The sequence below is a fragment of the Mobula birostris genome, chromosome 13 (genome assembly GCF_030028105.1).
Source record: "Mobula birostris isolate sMobBir1 chromosome 13, sMobBir1.hap1, whole genome shotgun sequence".
Classification (NCBI taxonomy): Eukaryota; Metazoa; Chordata; class Chondrichthyes; order Myliobatiformes; family Myliobatidae; genus Mobula; species Mobula birostris.
Window position 1 is genome coordinate 10,239,346 of NC_092382.1, and position 16,108 is coordinate 10,255,453.

General features: G+C 45.0%; 1 protein-coding gene across 3 annotated transcripts in view; it reads left to right on the top strand.

Moving 5' to 3' along the window:
- The first annotated feature begins 546 nt into the window (after positions 1-546).
- The window catches only part of LOC140208364 (NACHT, LRR and PYD domains-containing protein 3-like), a 38,154-nt gene continuing 22,592 nt past the window's right edge, over positions 547-16,108 (top strand). For 2 of the 3 annotated variants that reach the window (XM_072276966.1, XM_072276968.1), the window contains exons 1-2: positions 633-826; positions 12,258-12,422. The gene's annotated coding sequence lies outside the window, so the exon portion shown is untranslated. The other variant, XM_072276967.1, reaches the window with a different exon arrangement.

Genomic DNA, 16,108 nt, shown 5'->3' on the forward strand with positions numbered 1-16,108 from the left:
GCGTATGAGGGGTGAGGAGCAGACTCACCGGTTTAGGAGGGAGACCTTCAGCACGTCACTCGATCCCGCTCCATTTTCTCATTTTACCGCAGATCTGCGGCATCTGCGGGTTCGTTTCTCGTGGTTGTGCATTTCAATCTTTCTTCCGTTCAGACAAGGCTATGAGATCCAGATCTCTCACGTCCTTTCGCTGTGGGTGGGCATTTTTTTTTTCTTGACTCATTTCAATGTTACGAGCTGCGGTGCATCTAATGTTCTCCAATGTACGACAGTATGTATGGGATAATTAAGCCTTTTCCATTGATCTGTGTGTCTCAAAAATGTGTACACTTTTCAAAGCTACAAACAAGGTTGTCTAATATTTCCACAAAATTAAAATGGGGGATCGGTTTACTGCTATTATTATTTTTTTAAAAATTTTTGAACGACCCTATGCTCTGTGGTCTATGCTCTATGCTGTCCCTTCTAATCTCTTTACTCTGCCTACAAAACCCCCGCCCCGGCTCTGAAGACGCGGAGCTCACATTGCGCATGCTCAGTTTCGGATGTTGGGTGGCTGCCTTTCCGTTCTGTGTTGAAGCGGAACGTCGCGGGGAGACGGGGGAAGGATTGTTGTCTGCGAGGTTAATACATCAAGTTCCCATCGGTGAGGATTTGAGGCCGTTCCGAGCGGGCATGTTCGAATCCCGTTAACTCACCCGAACTGGGGATCGGTCTGGATTCCCGGAGAGAACCTGCCGGGGTTGATCCGGGCTGTGTGGCCTTCACACCGAACCGTCTGAGATGAGCCGTCGCTCAGTCCCTGCTGCTTTAGCCCGAAGAAAGGGTAAGGTGCTGATGCCGGGACTGCACTCATCCGTTGAGTTGTACCTCCATCACCCCGCGCGGTATCAGATCCAAACTTCGCCTGGTACGATGCCTGGGGTCAATAACTGTTTTAGATAATTCAGGGCACGGGAAGCGGCCATTCGGCCTGTTGTGTTCTTGCAGCCGGAGGTTAAACGGAGTAATCGCATTTGCGGGACACTGCTCCGTGTCTATGAGTAGTTTTATCTTTCGTCAGTTCAGACAGGGCAGTGAGATCGAATTTGTGACGTTCCCTCTTTTTGTGTGGGCAATTTTTTTCTTGACTCCATTCCACAGTTACGACCCGCCGAAGCGCAGCGAACATTTCCGAGTATATAACCGTTTTCATGCGATAATTAGGCCTTTTCCATTTGTCTCTTCCTCAAAAATTTGTACACTTCGGTGAAATCGCCCTCCCGAAGTTCCAGAGCTGAAGCTTAGTCTGTGTAATATTTCCACACAATTAAATGGGGAATGGTTTATTATTGTCATATACCGCCGTACAGTGAAAATCTTGTCTTGCATACCACCCACACTGATCAATACAAGAGCACCAGGCGTGATTGATAAGTTCGTGGCCTAAGATAGGCGGAGACAATTTTAGAAAACTTAGCACTTTAATTTTTCAACATAGCCCCCTCCTATTTTACACACTTAGACTGTTGGTCGTGGAGCATACGGATCTTGGACCTCCAGAAAGTGCCGACAGCATGTTTGATTGATAAGTTCGTGGCCTAGGGTAGACGGGGATGAGTTATACAGCTCTCGTTACAGGCATGCGCAGGTCAACTCTTTGAGTGATTATGCAGAAAGTTTGAAGTTAATAATTCATTTCCTTCTACCTTAGACCACACGAACTTATCAGTCACCCCTAGTATATTAGGTAAAACATTAACAGAGTTTAACAAAGCTTTATGGGTACAGAGAAAGTGTACTGCAGGTAAACATATGATGCAGATTCACATGGAGTTACATCGTACCGTGCTGAGAAATATTCAGTTGACTCATTACAATGGAATGGAAGCCGTCCTTCAGCCTGGTGGTGTGCTTTCTGTTTCCTTTCAATCTTCAATCCGATGGGTAGTTGAAATTGAGAATGTCCAGGGTTCTGGGAATCTTCGATTATGTTTCCTGATTCACTGAGGCAGTGGGAAGTATATAGAGAGTCCATGGAAAGGAGGCTTGTTTCTATGGCGTGCTCAGCTGTGACCACAGTTATCTGCTCTTTCCTGCAGTCAAACGCAGAGCAGTAGCCGTAGGAAGTTGTGAAGTATCCGGATGGGATACTTTCTGTGGTGCGTTCAGGGGCAAAGGGTGTATGCGAACGTTCTTGTTGTTTGCTATAGCTTTGACATTTTAGGATTATATATATATAGTATGTACTATTAATTCAGTATCTGTGTAAAGCTGGAGGACCATCAGTGATTGTCATTGATCCCTTCTCCCAGCTAGTTCTATTTGACCATTCCGTGCCATTTTATTCAAAATCTGTCCAGCCTGTATCTCACCACGTCACTGATATATGTCAACCATCTTTCTTCTAAGCCTTGTCTCATTCTGAAGTATTATACTGCACTTTTACCTCACTGAGCTTACAAGGAGCTGTGTTTTGTTCAGTTAATTGATGTTTAACATAGAAACATAGAAAATAGGTGCAGGAGTAGGCCATTCGGCCCTTCGAGCCTGCACCGCCATCTATTATGATCATGGCTGATCATCCAACTCAGAACCCCGCCCCAGCCTTCCCTCCATACCCCCTGACCCCCGTAGCCACAAGGGCCATATCTAACTCCCTCTTAAATATAGCCAATGAACTGGCCTCAACTGTTTCCTGTGGCAGAGAATTCCACAGATTCACCACTCTCTGTGTGAAGAAGTTTTTCCTAATCTCGGTCCTAAAAGGCTTCCCCTTTATCCTCAAACTGTGACCCCTCGTTCTGGACTTCCCCAACATCGGGAACAATCTTCCTGCATCTAGCCTGTCCAATCCCTTTAGGATCTTATACGTTTCAATCAGATCCCCCCTCAATCTTCTAAATTCCAACGAGTACAAGCCCAGTTCATCCAGTCTTTCTTCATATGAAATTCCTGCCATCCCAGGAATGAATCTGGTGAACCTTCTTTACACTCCCTCTATGGCAAGGATGTCTTTCCTCAGATTAGGGGACCAAAACTTCACACAATACTCCAGGTGTGGTCTCACCAGGGCCTTGTACAACTACAGTAGTACCTCCCTGCTCCTGTACTCGAATCCTCTGGCTATAAATGCCAGCATACCATTCGCCTTTTTCACCGCCTGCTGTACCTGCATGCCCACTTTCAATGACTGGTGTATAATGACACCCCGGTCTCGTTGCACCTCCCCTTTTCCTAATCGGCCACCGTTCAGATAATAATCTGTTTTCCTATTTTTGCCACCAAAGTGGATAACTTCACATTTATCCACATTAAATTGCATCTGCCATGAACTTGCCCACTCACCCAACCTATCCAAGTCACCCTGCATCCTCTTAGCATCCTCCTCACAGCTAACACTGCCACCCAGCTTCGTGTCATCCGCAAACTTGGAGATGCTGCATTTAATTCCCTCATCCAAGTCATTAATATATATTGTAAACAACTGGGGTCCCAGCACTGAACCTTGCGGTACCCCACTAGTCACCGCCTGCCATTCTGAAAAGGTCCCGTTTATTCCCACTCTTTGCTTCCTGTCTGCTAACCAATTCTCCACCCACACCAATACCTTACCCCGAATACCGTGTGCTTTAAGTTTGCACACTAATCTCCTGTGTGGGACCTTGTCAAAAGCCTTTTGAAAATCCAAATATACCACATCCACTGGTTCTCCCCTATCCACTCTACTAGTTACATCCTCAAAAAATTCTATGAGATTCGTCAGACATGATTTTACTTTCACAAATCCATGCTGACTTTGTCTGATCATTTCACCGCTTTCCAAATGTGCTGTTATCACATCCTTGATAACTGACTCCAGCAGTTTCCCCACCACCAACGTTAGGCTAACCGGTCTATAATTCCCCGGTTTCTCTCTCCCTCCTTTTTTAAAAAGTGGGGTTACATTAGCCACCCTCCAATCCTCAGGAACTAGTCCAGAATGTAACGAGTTTTGAAAAATTATCACTAATGCATCCACTATTTCTTGGGCTACTTCCTTAAGCACTCTAGGATGCAGACGATCTGGCCCTGGGGATTTATCTGCCTTCAATCCCTTCAATTTACCTAACACCACTTCCCTACTAACATGTATTTCGCTCAGTTCCTCCATCTCACTGGACCCTCTGTCCCCTACTATTTCTGGAAGATTATTTATGTCCTCCTTAGTGAAGACAGAACCAAAGTAATTATTCAATTGGTCTGCCATGTCCTTGCTCCCCATAATCAATTCACCCGTTTCTGTCTGCAGGGGACCTACATTTGTCTTTACCAGTCTTTTCCTTTTTACATATCTATAAAAGCTTTTACAGTCTGTTTTTATGTTCCCTGCCAGTTTTCTCTCATAATCTTTTTTCCCCTTCCTAATTAAGCTCTTTGTCCTCCTCTGCTGAACTCTGAAGTTCTCCCAGTCCTCAGGTGAGCCACTTTCTCTGGCTAATTTGTATGCTTCTTCTTTGGAATTGATACTATCCCTAATTTCTCTTGTCAGCCACGGGTGCACTACCTTCCTTGATTTATTCTTTTGCCAAACTGGGATGAACAATTGTTGTAGTTCATCCATGCGATCTTTAAATGCTTGCCATTGCATATCCACCGTCAATCCTTTAAGTGTCATTTGCCAGTCTATCTTAGCTAATTCACGTCTCATACCTTCAAAGTTACCCCTCTTTAAGTTCAGAACCTTTGTTTCTGAATTAACTATGTCACTCTCCATCTTAATGAAGAATTCCACCATATTATGGTCACTCTTACCCAAGGGGCCTCTCACGACAAGATTGCTAATTAACCCTTCCTCATTGCTCAAAACCCAGTCCAGAATAGCTAGTTGGTTCCTCGACATGTTTAATTGAACACAGCACGAGGCAGGGTAAACACAACCATTAAGCCAATAAATTCTAGTTTCACTGTTACAAAATGGCTGCAGTGCTAACTTTTGTCACAATTGAAACTCAGAGCATATTATATTGAGTTTGTTGTTTCCTTTCTCGATTATTTTTGGCGAGCTACTTCCTCCGTTTCCAGGGTAACAGCCCTGCGGAGCTGCAAGAAGTGCTGCACATTTTTATCACTCTGTGGTCACCGCTTCTTAGCGTAGAGACAGTGCCCTCAGGAGCAACTGCAACAGAATGATAGTGGGAGGAAAGGATGCTGTGAGCATTGACTGTATAGGATGTATTACACAAGAGTAGGAATGAACTGAGAACTAACAAATCGGTGGGGGTGGGTCTGGCATTACACTATTCTGTTGAACAGTTTTGGGATCCCCAAACGTTTTGCAGTCAGACAATATCTGTGCAGTAAAACAGAGAGAAAGGGAAAAAGACAATGTACTTTTGCAAGAGTCTTAAAGTAAGATGGACCATCAGGTTCATTTCGCCTTAGTTTGTGAATCGGAACTGCCAGCAACACCACGGCAAATCGCTGATGCCAAAGCGTCAGTGGGCAGTGCTTGTGCAGGTTATAATATTGGGATGGAGTCTCTGAGAATGTGGAACGGACAGTATATTGGTAATTCTACAGCTGGAATTGAAATACCTACAGTCTGCAGTGACGCTGAAGATCAGGGCAATTGGACGTTGGTTGTGGGGAAATCACTGACTACCCCAGCCAGTGAGATGTCAGGTCTGTCAAACATTTTTTAGTTTTACAAATACATAACTATTTTGACCGAGCTCGATGACAGTAAGCGGAGGGCGATGATTGAAGATGGATTGAGCAAATAGAGGCTTGTGAGAAGTGTGATGGGTGTGTCAGTAATGATAGTGGGAGGAAAGGATGCTGTGAGCATTGACTGTATGGAATGCATTACAGCAGGGTCGGAATGAACTGATATCCAACCAATTGGTGGGGGTGGTGATTGAATTTCCACAAACCTGTTGAACAGTTTTGGGGTGTCCCAAGCATTTTGCAATTTTAATATCCGTGCGTTAAAATAGAGAGAAAATACTATTGTTGCAGGAAATGTAAAGAAAGAAGAGAAAATACTGGAGTCGCTCAGCAGATCTTCAGCATCTTGGACGGCCCCAGATCTGAAACTGGGTCTTCCGCCATTTCTCCATTCACAGATGTAGCCTGACTTCCCAATATCTTATATTTTACAATGTTACATTGAAAGCATTTCGTTCCAGCTACCCTGAGGAAGACATAGCAGCCACCGTGCTGAGCAGGATCCCACTCAGGAATAAGATAGAGAACAAATGAGCTCCAGTTAGCTGCTGGGGACAAGTGGGTGCATCCGCATCCTCTCACAATCTACAGACCGGTGAACCAGCCTGAGCCCCGGCCCAGGAAGAGCGTCGTTAGGTACCCGTTCCATCTTAATTTGTGAATCAGGGAAATCACGGCAAATCGCCGGCAGCAAAGCGTCCCAGGGTAGTCTGTGTGGGTTACATTGGAATGGAGTCTCTGAGATTATAGAACTGGCAGTATACGGGCTCTACTCTAGGTTGGTCAGCTGGGTTGGAATTTCCTCAGATTGAAGCGAAAAGGGTGATCGGAGAGTTTGGACTTTGGTTGTGGGGAAATCACTGATTATACCACCCAGCGGAACCTAGCCTGCCAAGTATTTTGATGTTTTAGAAAGAGATAACAATTTTGACCCGGCTCGATGTCAGAGAACACAGGATGATAACTGATGATGGATTTAGCGAATGAAGGCTTGTGACGACGGTGAAGCGTGTGTCGGTATTGAGATACATTACTCATGACATTGACTTCTTTGTGAATGTACATGGCACGGTTAGCAAGTCTGCTACTAAGTTAGGGAGTCTTGTTGATATTGCAACATGTTATAGTGTATTTCAAAGAGATGTTGGTCAGTTATGGAGATAGACCGAGATATTGCAAATGGTTTTCAACTTGGACAAGTAAAAGATGGTGCATTTTGGACAGTGAAACCATCGTGGGCCTGTTATGCTGAATGGAGGGTCACCGAGTGTTGTGGAACAGAGCGAGCTGGGATTACAAGGGTAAAGTTCTCTGAAAGCGGACGTGCAAGTATAGAGGGTGGAAAAGAAGGCTTTAATCATGCTGGCCTTCATCAGTCAGGCATTGAGTTTTGGATTACAGACATTATATTGCAGTTATATAAATAGCTAGTGAGGATACACCAAGCAATCTGTACAGTTGTGTTCACCCTATTGTAGGACAGATATTATCAATCTGGAGAGGGTGCAGAAGAGATTATTGAGGATGCTACCTGGACTAGAGGGCCTAGTTATAGGGAGAGGTTGGCCGAGCTGGATCTTCATTCCACGGAGCACAGGAGAATTTGGGTGACATTGTATGTTTATAAAATCAAGAGGGAGAATGAAGTCGATAACCATCTCCTTTGTCTTGCTGACATTGGGAAAGAGGTTATGTGACTGTTTTCTCTGTCTGACATATCGTTATTGTTACTGATGAGCCTCATTGCACAGTGCCATCGGTGATTTTATTTTTCAATGCGGCTATTGGGTGTTTGGCTAAACAGACACGTGTGAGCAGAGTGTACACAATGGGCTCAGCTCACAGCCGAGTTCAGGATAATGGGAAGGGACGAGCGGTTGTGCAATCTGACTGTCTGCGGTCTGGTGGCTGGGAAGCCCAGCATCCAGTTGCGCAGTGGTGTAATTAGATGGCTGAGAAGTAATTTGTTCACCAAAGTCTGTGGGACAATGGTGTCACATGCCGAACTGAAATTCAGAAACAGCATTCTGACACAAGTGTCCCTGTTTTCTATGTGTGTCAGGCCAAGGGGAATGACAAACGTTATGGCATCTGCCCTGGAGAGATTCTGTCGGTAAGTTTATTGGTGAGTGCCCAGTGAGCAAGGATTGGAGTTTTTGATATGTGCCGTTATCAGGCGTTCAAAGCACTTAATGCTGATTGGCGTCAAGTCCACTGGGCAGCAGTCGTTTTGTTCTGAGTGTGGAGAGCTCTTTGGTACAGGGATGATGGTGGCTGATTTGAAGCATGAGGGAACAGCAGCCTGGATGAGTGAAGTGTTGGCGATGGCTGTGAAGACATCAATGCGCTGATGTGCAGACTGTATGCGAGCTCAGCCTGGATGTCTTCTGGCCCGGCACCCCTGCAGAGTCTGTATTACGTCTGCTATTACAGACATTGACTGCTCAGCTCACAGGGAGTAATTTTCGTGTCTGGTTTGTGTTGTGCCTCGAAGCAGTGTTTAGAGCACCAGGGAGGGAACGTTACTAGTACGGTTAAGGATATTTTCCCCTTACGTATTCTGTAAAGCCCTTGATGCCTAGCCACATACACCAGGGTTCGTTGCCCAGGGTTGGGAGTTTGATCGAAGGGACCTGAGAGTTAATCTCAATACACAGAGCGAATGAGAACCTGGAATGAGTTATCCAGTGTTTTCATCGTTGGTTATCTACATCGGGTTCAGTATTCTCTCCGTGTTTGGAAATTCCTACTTATTCTCACCTGCCTGTGAGCAGCTGGAAATTAAAAAAAACACTCAAGATGCTGGAGACCTGAAATCAAATCAGAAATTGTTCAAAGCCATTCCAACACATGGTGGTAGACTGGAAAAATTATCTTTCGACTGATTACCTGTTGAGGTTTTATTTCATTTCTAGCTTTTTAGCACATTGCTTTGGAATGATTGAAGTCTCTTGGGAAACAGAGTTGTGTGGAACTGGGAAATTGGATTGAAAACTATCAGATGGAATTTAATACAGATAAGTGAGGGGTGTTACATTTTGGCAGGGAAAACGAGGCTATGATTTACTGATTGAGTGGTAGGAGGTCTGGGATGTGGGACAAAACAAATTGACATTGGAACACAGATCCATAATTACTTTAAGGTAGCAGAAGAGTTAGACAGTGTCTTAAAGAGATCCCAGGTTGGAAGCCCCTGTTGGAGATATACAAAAGTATTGTAGTATAAATAGCATGAATGCAGGTAGGCGTTTGCCCATCAGGTCGGTTGAGGTCATGGATTTAGGGCAAAAAGTGACACATTTAAGGGGAATCTGAGGGGGAACTACTTCATTCAGAGGGTGGTGCGAATGTGGAAACAGCTCCCAGCCGACTGAGCAATGAAGGTTGAATTGTAGTATTTGAGAGATGTTTGGGTAGGTGCATGGATGAGGGAGATATAGAGGGCTATGGTCTGGGTGCAGGGGGATTGGACCACACCGAACATGGCACAGACTGGATGGGTTAATAGTCCTGCCTGTGCTGTAAGGGCTCTCTGAATCTCAGTTGAAACATCTACACATAATCGACACCTGTTGCAGACGGATCGTATCCAACAACGTGCTTTTATTTTGGACCAGCGTCTGCGCAGCTGGAAGTTCTGCAGAGTTGGAACTAGCAGGAGATTAGCTGAATGCACCTCGACAGGGTCAATACAACCGCTGGAATTTTAGTTTCATCGTTACAAAATGGCTGAATGTTCAGTTCATCTTTGCTAGAATGAAACTCAGATCATGTCACATTGCGTGTGTTATTTCCTTTCTCGGTTACCTTTGCGAGCCACTTCCTCCGTCGCCAGGGCAACAGCTCACCAGAGCTGCAAGGAGAGTTGAACATCTTTATTGCTCTCTGGTTACTGACTCTCAGCGGAGAGAGAGTGGCCTCAGCAGCCGGTGCTGATACGAGGATGCTTTGAGCATTAACTGTGCCGGATGGATGATGTCTGTGTTGGAATGAAGAAACAACTAGTGATTGTAAGGATTGCATTTGTGCAATTCTGTTCAGTGTGTCAAACATCTTATAGTCAGTCAGTGTTTTGGGCATCGAAAGAACAGAAAAATCTCCAGTACTGTTTCCAGTGCTATATTTTCAATTTTATATTTAAAACACTTTGTTCCTGTTACACTACGGGGAAAGTGCCAGCTAATTGAGCTGGGCTATACTGCACTCAAGAATAAAATAATGAGCAAATGTGCTCAATGTAACTGAGTTGAAATGTATCAAAACCCTCTTTGTAACCCAAGGCCTATGTTTCCCGTCTGATCCCCGTCCAGACAAAGGATCATCAGGCTCCAGTTCTGTCATGGGTTGATGTCGGAGGGTAAATTTTAGAACTGGGATTAGCTGAGACACTGCCACATATTACCGCCAGCAAAGAGCCCTGGGAGGGTTGGTGCTTGAGATATAATCCTGTGATGGGGGCTCCAGGAATATGGAACTGGCAGTGTTTGGGCTTCGGTCTACGTTGGTGCTTTTACAGATGCGGCTGGATGTCCCTGCTTCCGCGGTGAAGCAGACGTCTCCGGGGACTGGATATTGTAGCGTGAGTTTCTGAGTGTGAGATGTGGAAACACTCTGTGTGAGATGTGGAAAAGATGTGCGAGGCTCTCGGTGTGGGCTGTGACCCTCTGAGGTTGGATCCTGGGATATCACACATGTGTTCACCCAGATAAAATGAATCAGGGGATCAAGTTGTCCGGGTTTATGAGATGTTGAGCGAGTATTTCTGTTCTGTGCTCAGGTGTTTGGTTCTGAAGTTCCTTTGGACACAAAGCAGAGAATGAGTTTCCATTCCATCCCTCACAGGGAGAGGCTGTGATTAAATGCACTGTTTTGTGTTTGCCCCAGTAGAAATAGACCGTGGTTTCAGAATTCAATTCACATTTGGAAATTCCCCCTCACTGTCACCTGTCTATCTGCTGGTGGGTGTCAAAGGGAAACTCAAGATGCTGAAGATGGAACAGAAAATGGGACAGTACATCACAGGAACGGGCCCTGTGCCCACAATGGTGTGCCAAACCAGATAAAAAGTAAATCAAACCCCCCCCCAAAAAAAATAATGACGCCTACGTACACAATGTCCATATCCTCTCAATCTTCCTCACACCCATGTGCCTACCTAAACATCTCTTAATAGCTTCCAATGTGTTGGCTTCCACCACCATAACAGACAGCGGATTCCAGGCACCTACACCTCTCTGAGTAGAACAACCTACCCTCACATTTCCTTTGCAACTACTCCCTCACACCTTCACTTCATGTCCTCCGGTATTAGACATTTCTAACCAGCGAAAGTATGTTCCCCGTCTACTCTATCTGTGCCTATTGTAATCTTATAAACCTCTATCCGATCTTCCCTCAGTCCCTACCACTCCACGGAGAACAACCCAAGATTTTCCACTAAGAATTGGATGATGTTTGAATCCATTCTGATGAAAGGTTTGGAAACCAAATTGCTAACTTTTTTCCTCTCCCCACAGCTGTTCCTTACCTGCTGAGTGTTTCTCGTGATTCCAGTTTCTCTGTATTACATTCACCCTGGAACATTTTAAATCCCCTGCGAATGGACCAGTGCCCCAGCACTCGTTTCGTGAGAGTTGATAGGAGAGTAAAGAAACCAGAGCTTTTCCCAGTACATTGTCCTGGGGCCAATCCTCCTGTTTTCCTGGAAATGTATTCAGTAACGTTGTTGCTACCAAGGTTCACAAGAATAATCTGAGCAATGATAAGCTTTATGCAGGCGGAGCTTTTGAAGACCCCGGGCCTGCTGTTCAGTGGGGTTCAGAGGGATGGTGGTTGGGGTTTGGTGGGGGTGGCAGGAAGTTAGGGCCAGGGGTGATTATTTACATCAGCTGAATAAAAAGAAGTCTGGATGCAGTGGGAATGGAGAGGGTGTCTTGATTAGACCGAGAGTCTGGGATCTGAGAGTGCTGCCTCAGAATAAACAGACTTCACTTTAAAACTGAGACGAGAGAAATTACTTCAGCCAAAGGTTGGTTCATCTGTAGAATTTGATGCCACAGAGGGTGGTGGAGGCTATCGTTCGGTATATTCATGTTCTGGATTGCTAAATAGGTTAAATATTATTGCAGGGAAGCAAGAATATGGTTTTGGAAAAAGAATCCTGCATGATTGATTATGGAGCAGACTGGAATGACCGAATCACCTAATTCTACTCCTATGTATTATAACTTGTATCTTATAACATGACTGAACGATGACTTCTTTGTATCCCATCACAAACAAGAGAAGATCTTCAGATGCTGGAAATTCAAGCAACACACACAGCAGACCAGGCAGCATTTATGGAAGAGAGTAGAGTCAACGTGCACATGTTGCCTGGTCTGATGGGTTCCTGTAGAATTTTCTGTCTGTTCTTTTGTATCCAAGACAGGCTATGTAAAGTGTAAGGGACAGTTCCAGATTTCTTCACTCAGATCATGATATCTGTATACAAGATTTAAATTTCAGGTTAATGCTTTGTTCTCGTTTGTGTTAGTAACATATTTCATTATCTGTCTGGTTAAATTTAGACCTGCGGTGAGAGGTTTATTGGAAGAAAAGCCCACGACTGGAAGCGAACCACAACTGAAGATGAGGGAACAGCAAGAATTGAACCAGCCCGAGGACTGAGAGCATCAACTGGAGAGAACCCTTCTGACTCGAAGTTTCCATTAATTCAGCCAGGAGAAAGTTTGGTGAGTCTCATTTACTCTAACATTGGTCCTTTAGACATTCCACTTCTGTACCAAGGAAAATAGGAAATAGCTGGAATGAGACTAAATAAACCTAGATGTGCCAGTTATGTCAGTTGCAATCATTCCGGATCTGCTAATATGCCGTTGGCATCAGCTCTGTGAAGCCACGCACATTCCCTCATATTGTTTGCTCATTTCAAACTTGTTACTTCCGATTTTTCCTTGCTTTGTCTGTGAAATGCGTTTAGAATTTCTTCCCTCTATTAGACGCCGCAGTTGTTTCCTGCTGTAGTGATAACAGAAATGTGGAATTACCATGACTACTACTACATTGACTCAGGCCTAGGGGGCCGGCGTCAGGCACGATGACGGACTCCCCACTGCTCCGTCTGCCTCATCAGTGTGTTCAGTTCACCTACATTAGCCGTGCCGCTGTCTTCTAGGACCGTGTTGACCATAGTCTTGAGAGGGCGCCCAGGGTTCATCCTCCCATGTTTCAGCTCCCATATGATGATTAGGCTGGCAGGTAGCTCGGGGTGTCGTACCATGAACTGCAGCAACATGTCATTAATTCCCCCGTCTATTGCAAGCTGCAATGATATACTTGCCCTCAAGTATATCGTCGTGCAAGCCTCTGCTAAGAGCAAACCATCTTGAAGCCAAATGTCCCAGCACCACATTTCATTCAGTCCTAACTAGCAACAGCCAACCAATAAATAATACTTACATACCCTGGCGTCATAAACTATTTTTTTTTACCAATAAATTGTCAGAATCTGTGCTCAAGCAGACGTAGGTTTTGCAATGTTCCCATCTGACCCTGTAGCAAAGACACAGGTTACATCTGACTTGAGATGAACGAATGTCCACGCAGCCAGGACTGCTACAGCTGCCGGAGTCGGTTTAAACTCAGTCGTTGAGGGATGGGAAGCAGCCTGTTGAGTCAGATGATGAAGCCGTTGATATTAAGGAAGATGCAATGTTCAGAGAGACTGCGGAAGGATTAGCTGTGGATAGGGCATCATGTAATGAAAAGCAGCATCAGTTTCCCCTCCCCCCTCCCCTCTCCCCCGACTCCCCTTCTCACTCTCCTGTTTTTTTTTACCAGTATTAATCACGGGAGTCAGGAACTCTTTCTGCTCACAGACCAGTGAAAGTAAAGCCTTTGATTCCATTCAGAGCCCAGTTTCTTTATAAAGAGTGGTGTTGAAGTGTTTTCCAGATGAACATGGGGGAATGTGTAACGGAAGTTTGAATCAGATCAGCAGCAGCTTCGGAAAGCCGAGTGGTCCACTTATGCATTTGGTGCGTTGATTAGAAAAGTTCTGACAGTTTAATTAGTGTAAGCCAATATAACTTCTGCATATTAATTATATTGTGGAACTGAATAGAAACACTACATTGATTAGGTATATACATGGATATTTATGAGTTAGTGTTGTACCGCAGCGGGTTGCGGATCGACCATGACTCATTCGGTGAGCTGGCCAGCACGGTACGGGACCGAGGGCCAGGCTCCCGCGGTCTCTGTCACTGACTCGACAGTCTCCCCATCTACCGCGCGCTCCAGCTCACCACCCCTCCCACTGCCCACGCGCGCCCTCTGGCGGAGCGCCGTCACCCTCGCGCTCCCGTGCTGACGCTGCGCGTGCCCGGTATCTCCCGTGAAGTGACGTGAGATTTACTTGTCTCTCATTGGTGACAGCAAATGCCAATTTAGCGTACCAACCAATGGGAATATGGGGTTTGTCATTAAGGAGTTCCCTCTCTAGACCCCGCCACTTGTTTCCTAAACTGACTCTTGGGAAAGATCCAACAAGCTTGTTGCTTCAATGCCGCTCTTCCTCGCCATGGAGTTAGAGGAGCTGCAAGGGCGACGGATTGAAGAGGGAGAACAGGGGGTTTATCTCCTCTGAAGTGGCGAGGACGAAGGCTTCAATACATTTGTAGCGGACACCGGTAAAGTGTTGACCAGCAAGTGCAGTGTGCAGGGGGTGGGGGGGGGGGATATTGAGAGCAAGTCACGATCTTTCTCTATGACACAACGGGCTGCAGGGACTCAGTGGCTGCCTTTTGTTTGAGCTGGCTGGGTTTAAACAGCGGAGTAAACAGACCCACCTTGGGCCAGCAGCCTGTCCCAGTAACACTCACAACACGACTGTCCCAGTGGGCGCTGTGGGGACAGATGTTTGGAGTATGGTTTCTCCCTGTCTGCATCAGCAATTTATCTGAGGGACAAAATGCAACATTTACAAGTCTGTTATTGACTGAAAACATTTGTATTTATTCTGTATTTTGCTTATGATACAATCATTGTCCAACTTATGTTCCTTTAATCGTCATTCAAAACATACATGAAAACCCATGACTACAGCCAAATACAACAGCGTTACTGCACACCGAGTCTTCTTGTTGGAAACTGCCTCGGTAAGATCCCTCGAGGGCATAGCCATTGTCTGAGTAATATTATCTATCCATCGTAGTGTCTGTCATCCTCTCCTTCTTGTTTTGCCTAACATGAGAGTCTTCTCCAAGGAATCCTGTCTTCTCATGATGTGGCCAAAATATTTCATCTTCTCAAGCCTCCTAGTGAGCAGTCTGGCAGTGTTTCTTCAAGTATTGACTTGTTGGATCTTCTGGCTGTCCAACGAACTCTTCACACTTTTCTCCAGCATCCAAGTTGAAAGGCGTCGATTCTTTTGTGTTCAGTCCAGCTCTCACAGCCACACATCACAACTAGAAATACCATAGACTTGACTCTACGGACTTCGGAGACAATGTTATGTGTCTGCGTTTCAGTATTTTTTCTAAATTCCCATCGCTGCTCTCCCCAGGAGTAAGCACCGATTAATTTTCTAGCTGCATTTACCATGTATAGAAACTGTTGAGCTGAGGAAGACAAAATCCATCACTGCTTCCACTTCCTTTCCACTTAATACGACGGAGTTAATAGGACTGCCTGGTTTTCTTAATATTGAGCAAGGAGCCAGCTTTCTTCTTTCACTTTCATTCGAAGCTTCCTCAGATCCTCCTCACTTTCAGCCATTAGAACAGTATCACCTGCATATCTGAAGTTGTTTATATTTTGTCTGGTAATTTTGATTCCAACATTTTGAGTCCTCTAGACCAACATTCCTCATGATGTGTTCAGCATATAGATTAAATAAGTAGGGTGACAGAATGCAGCCTTGTCATACTCCTTTCCCAATCTTGAACCAGTTTGTTGTTCCGTGGTCAGTTCTGTTGCTTCTTGATCTCCGTACAAGTTTCTCATAAGGCAGATCAGATGCCCAGGTATCCTCATTTCTTTAAGGATTTGCCATAGTTTATTATGGTCCACACTGTTGAAGGTTTTAGATTCATCATTAAAACATAGATAAATACTTCTCTGGAATTCTGCTGATTTCTCTATTATCCAGCATATGTTAGCAATTTTGTCTCTGGTCCCTCTGCCTTTTCGAAAACCAACTTGTACATCTGGTTGTTCTCGTTCCATACGTTGCTGTAGTCTTGCTTGCGTGATCTTTAGTGTCACCTTGCCACCGTGTGAAATTGTTCGGTAATTTGAACAATCCTTTACATTGACCTTCTTGGGAATTGGGATATAAACTTTTGTTTTCCAGTCTAAAGGCCATTGTTAGGATTATCAGATCTGCTGGCAAATTGCGTACAACACTTTTACAGCA